The 6,390-nt window shown below is 42.1% G+C and overlaps 1 protein-coding gene across 1 annotated transcript in view; it reads left to right on the plus strand.

Annotated features, from left to right (window-relative positions):
• LOC137256533 (RISC-loading complex subunit tarbp2-like) overlaps window positions 1-6,390 on the plus strand; it is a 582,560-nt gene that overhangs the window by 91,784 nt on the left and 484,386 nt on the right. The gene's annotated exons all lie outside the window — the stretch shown is intronic.

Raw genomic sequence — 6,390 nt, forward strand, 5'->3', positions numbered from 1 at the left:
GTTGCAATGAACATTTTAAACATTACTGAGATACATGCGTCCCTTACTCGGGGTGTGGGGTGGCGGGGTAGCTTAGTGGTTAAAGCGTTCACCCGTCACGTGGAAGACCCGGGTTCGAATTCCCCACATGGGTTCAATGTATGAAGCCCTTTTCAGGTTAGTCTGTTTCACAGTCCCTGAAACACCTTATTTCCTCTACTGCCAAGCCAAAATTTATACCGTTTCAGAGACAATGCATGCACAAGTCTAATTTCAGGTGTACCCCGCCGTGACATTGCTGAAAGCTGAGGAAAACTGAGCTCACTCCTTTGTGTGTGAACACAACTTGAATTACGAACGCTGAAGACATGTGAACTCTGGGACACAGCTAACATTCACATTACAAATACTTTGCGTTCAAGACGGAAATGCATACATAATAGGAATTACAAATTACAGAAATTTCTGGTTTGTTTTTGGACTGCACTGTAATACCAGTATATCGCAATGCGCTTTTCAGACAATACGTATTGCAATTTTTAATATCCTTTCTGAATGAGTTTAGTTTTACGCCGCACTCAGCAATATTCTCTTTTCTGAGAACCGGTATATTGGGTAAAGAACATGTGAAGTTCTTGTGATTATCATTACGACTTAAATCAAAATCGACACAAACCGCCATTCATAACAAATGTTACCTTCATTATTCAATGACAAAGCACACACGCACGCACACGCACGCACGCACACGCACACACACACACACACACACTAAATTGTATAAAAAATTGAATCATTGACTATGCAACCACATTTGGAGATTGCTGTTATCAGAATCCTGGCATATATGTTCTGGGACTTACAATGTAGCAGGTAGGATTGACATGCACCATTCGTGTCACTCACTGTCAAACATTTTAGTTCCCGGTATATCACAATACGGGTACCTGAATCGCAATATATTGCCATACAGGTACCTGAATCGCAATATATTGCAATACGGGTACCTGAATCGCAATATATTGCAATACGGGTACCTGAATCGCAATATATTGCAACACGGGTACCTGAATCGCAATATATTGCAATACGGGTACCTGAATCGCAATATATTGCAATGTGGGTACCTGAATCGCAATATGTTCCAATACGGGTACCTGAATCGCAATATATCGCAACACGGGTACCTGAATCGCAATATATTGCAATACGGGTACCTGAATCGCAATATGTTGCAACACGGGTACCTGAATCGCAATACATTGCAATACGGGTACCTGAATCGCAATATGTTGCAATACGGGTACCTGAATCGCAATATATTGCAATACGGGTACCTGAATCGCAATATATTGCAATGCGGGTACCTGAATCGCAATATATTGCAACACGGGTACCTGAATCGCAATATGTTGCAATGCGGGTACCTGAATCGCAATATATTGCAATACGGGTACCTGAATCGCAATATGTTGCAATGCGGGTACCTGAATCGCAATATATTGCAATACGGGTACCTGAATCGCAATACATTGCAACACGGGTACCTGAATCGCAATACACGTATATTGCAATACAGTTTACTCGCCGACACACAGCCCCAGTTTGAATTGAATTGTTTGATGTTTAACGTGGCGGTGGTCTGCAGACAACAGAGTCTGGACCAGACAATCCATGCTTGCAGTGATCAACAGAAACATCTGGACATGACTTGGAAAGGTCATAACTTACATGCGATGCACCAAGAGAAAGGAGGCAAAGATTTTGCCATAAACATAACGGGATCGTTTGGTCGGGTTTGTTCAAAGCATGTGAATTCCAGTTCACCTGGTCGAGGCCCATGATGTCAATCATTGGATTGTCTGGTCAGACTTCATTATTTACAGATCGCCGTCACATGGATGTTGTTTTATGTTCAGTATTTTGTTAAAAACAAACACCAATAACGGTAATCATGGAACACAAACTCATGTTTCCAAAGCTGAGATTGCAGAGCTGATCGCAAACACAGCCATGACTCGTATTCTCAGAGTGAGTGAGTGAGTGTGGTTTTACGCCGCTTTTATCAGTATTCCAGCAACATCGCTCCGTTTACCCCAGATACAGGCTTAACAAATTGTACCCATGTGGAGAATCGAACCCGGGTCTTCTGCGTGAACACTGAACGCTTTACCATCAAGGTACGCCACCACAACACCAAAAACTATACTTTAACCAAGATATCAATGTAACAGATAGTGTTCTCTGCAGCCTCTATAGTAGTATTTGTTCATGTAAAATGTATATAATTATATATATTTCATTGTATTGTTTTTGCTCACTCTCTTGAGAGCTAAGGTCTTTGTTATACTTGAGAAACTAATGAGCTGGGTGTACAGATTTCAAAAGGGGATCGAGACACGCGTTCGCCCGACCCCCCACTAGAACTGTTAGTGGGTATGTGAGTAAAGTCAGGGAACAATCGCACCTCTCAAAATCTGTTTTACGAACACCTGAGTCAAGTGATCTTACCACATTGGCCTATATTTTCAGGTTTGCGTTTTGATACCCAAAACAAGTAGACAACAAGGGTAAGATCGAAACGACTGTTGTCACACGGGTAGTCGGGTAGACTAGTGGATAAAGCGTTCGCTCGTCACGCCTAAGACCCGGGTTCGATTCCCCACATGAGACAATGTGTAAAGACCATTTCTGGTCTCCCCCGCCGTGATATTGCTGGAATATTGTTAAAAGCGGCGTAAAACTCACGCAATCACTGTTGTGACACACGCAGATTCGGAGCCGACCATCCGTTAGTGTGCCTTTCATATAGAGCGCCAGGTCACTGCGATTCTAAATGTGAAATGCTCACTTTGTTTTGAGACTACGCAATCGTATCATCTGACAGAATAATCAGATTCTGTCAACAAGCAGTTTATCTTGACATAAAATGAAACATGTGTTACATCGATAATTAATAAAATGCACAATGAAAGAATTATGATCTTCCGACATCACATTGGGCGTCTGTTGCGTCTCATTGTGTCAACACAATTAAATGACATTAAAAAATAACTCATAAATAAGTTAAATACAATCTAAAGCACAATGAACCGACACGCCTACTTATCTATTAATCAAAGCAATACAATATTGACGTTATTGAACTGTTGGCTTGGAAACATCAAAGCGATGCATGGCTTGGTGCTTTTGTCTCATATGGTTGGGTTAATAAAACTGAAGGGGTGAGTGGTTACATCAGCTTAAATTCTTTTTCGGTGCATTCCTACTTTTCAAAACAAAATCGGATTTCCTATATTGTCCAGTCTTCCGTACGGGCACAAATTAGGAGTTAAATACCACCAGAAACAAAACAACACACCTGTCTGTTTCATAACTCATCCCTTTGAAATAATGGACTGATCCTTATCGCCACTGACACGCGTGGAAAGTGTTCTTGCACCTGTGACAACACTTCTTGAAATGGTTATTGAAACCAAGAGAGAATTGATCACATTGTTTCCAAATTTAGATGTCACGGTTATGGCATGTCTCGTGCGGGTGATTTCTTATGTGTAATAGCTATTTGTAAACAGGGACAACTGAGCACCACAGAGACTTAAGTCATTAATTCATAACTAAGGTTTTTTTCGGTGTCAGTAAAAAATGTACAAGTCGGCAGGCGTAACAATCAATATCAATTCAACAGTCAAGTATTGGGAATAAATGTCATTATTTTCGTAAGGAAATCGGACGTATTCGGGTGTTGACCATTGAAGATGTAGATTCCAACACCATATAATTCAGAACGTTATGAAACAAATAAGCAGGTCAATCTTATGTTGGTTATATAACGCCACATCTATCCGATCCTGGTAGTCACCTGTTACTTGAGTGAGTTTACCTTGACGCCGCACTCAGCAATATTCCGTGAGTGAGTGAGGGGGTTTACTTTACGCCACACTCAGCAATAAACTATACCGACACATTGTCTATGTCGTGGAGAGTAAACTTTGGACATCAGATGAACATATCTGAGAACTTCCTTTGTGATATGACCCGTGAAGGTCACGGGGTAGAATAGGCCTTCAGCAACCCATGCTTGCCGTGAAAGGCGACTATGCTTGTCGTAAGAGGCGACTAACGGGATCGGGTGGTCAGGCTCGGTGACTTGGTTGACACATGTCATCGGTTCTCAATTGCGCAAATCGATGCTCAGGCTGTTGGTCGCTGGATTGTCTTGTCCAGACTCGATTATTTTCAGACCGCCGCCATATAGATGGAATATTGCTGAGTGTGGCGTAAAACTAAACTCACTCACTCCTTTGTGATATATCTTGCGGACACGTGGTTTAACCAGACACGTGGGTGATACATGACTGTACCGTCATACATCAGATAGGAACACAAGACTGTTAAATTGAAAGAAAAGCGCCCCTGGATGAAGGCTTGATTGACTTGATCTGTTTTAATAATTGTCTACTTTAAATACGTTTTTTAAAAAAAGTGTGTGTTTATTTGTTTGTTATTTGACGCCGCACATAATACAAGCTGTGTGGGGGCGGTCTGTAAATAATCGAGTCTGGACTTGAAAATCCGATGATCAACAGCATGGGCATCGATCTACGCACATAGGATACGACCACATGTGTCACCAGATCGGCGAGACTGACCTCCCGATCCCTATAGTGGCCTCATTACCACAAGCATGGGTTACTGCAGACCAGTTATTCACCCTTATTAACCCTTCACGGGTCGAATGTAAGGGAAAAGGTAAGTTTTGTTTAAAGCTGCACTCAGCAATGTTACAGACATAAATGTCCGTAAATTGTGCGAGTCTGGACCAGACAATCCAGTGATCAACAGCGGGAGCATTGATCCACGCAAATGGGAACCGATGACGTGTCAGGCATGTCAAAGTTAGTCGCCTTTCATGACATGCATGGGTTACTGAAGATTAATTCTAATCCGGATCTTTTCGGGTTGTAAGGAAGAAAGACAACCTATGTCCTGGAGTTGTGAAACAGACCAGGAATTACATAATAAAATACCACAAAAAACAACACAAGGGTGAGTGAGTGAGTTTAGTTTTACGTTGCACTCAGCAATATTACAGCTATATGGCGGCGGTCTGTAAATAATCGAGTCTGGACCAGACAATCCAGTGATCAACAACATGAGCATCGATCTGCGCAATTTAAAACCGATGACATGTGCCAACCAAGTCAGCAAGCCTGACCACCCGATCCCGTTAGTCGCCTCTTACACACTAGAGTAAAACATGTATCTGACATTTGTCTGGCTGATAAACACGGCTAGACATATTTCTATCCAGGCGTGTATTGACTGCACAACAACTGTTTATTGGACCCCATTGATCAGTATGCGGCAATATATTTCCCACATAGTAACGCTTGTCAGACAGGACGAACCACGTGGGGATCCTGCGGCGGAATAGCTTATGAATACTCCTTGCAGTGTGAGGATGTATTGCATTATATTGAGTCTACCTGACAGAAGGTTTATCAGTCATCGATAACTCTAGCGGCTTTCACGGCGTTCAGAAGTATGAGTTATCATCAGTGCAGGACATAATTTGGATGAAACACAAAGCAATATGTTACAGATACGTGTTGATGCATGTTCGTTCTTGTGCATATTATGCGTGTATCATTGGTCTGGTAGTAGTGATGTTGGAAAGGCTTTATCGTCTATCTGTACTGTTAATTCTTTAAACTCTGAACGAAATGAATGTGACATAAACGGAAACAAAGACAATGGATTTGTTATTGCATTATGAGATGAAATATTTCTGTAACAGAAATGATACATAAACAATAAATGTAAAAAAATGTGATAGGTGAACGAAAGAAACTAATAAATTAATTTTCTAGAATCGGTAATTTTCTGAACCACATTTGCCATGAGCCCGTACGATAAGGCAGGGAGAGACCGTGGATAAAGTAGTCTACGATTTTCCGTACGATTTTTAGGCTTCTTGGATGACCCCTGGTGTCAAAGTTTGCGTTGACAGATTCTTGTGTTGAGAGATCGATATATTGCGGAGGCAGTACGGTAATCGTGCGGATATCCCACGATGCTTTAGTTCGTGAAAATTGTGCGTTTACCGCGCGATCACCGTGCGGCCTCTGTGCGGTGCCCGTGCGATGCCACCGTTCGGGCAAGGGCTCACGATGACATCGTGCGATAATCGTACGTCCGTCGCTGTTGTTGCTAGGCGACACCATGGAAATGGAGCTATGGTATAGGCAGTTTACGACACCGTAGACTTATCGCAGGCTAGATGTGAACCAGGCAGAACAGTTATTACTCATCAGCAATCAATATCATACAGAACACCCCCCCGCCCCCACAAAAACACAACACAGATACCAGCACACTTGACGAATAATTAGTAGGAAATTATGCCGG

This window comes from Haliotis asinina, chromosome 11, assembly GCF_037392515.1.
Source record: "Haliotis asinina isolate JCU_RB_2024 chromosome 11, JCU_Hal_asi_v2, whole genome shotgun sequence".
Lineage (NCBI taxonomy): Eukaryota > Metazoa > Mollusca > Gastropoda > Lepetellida > Haliotidae > Haliotis > Haliotis asinina.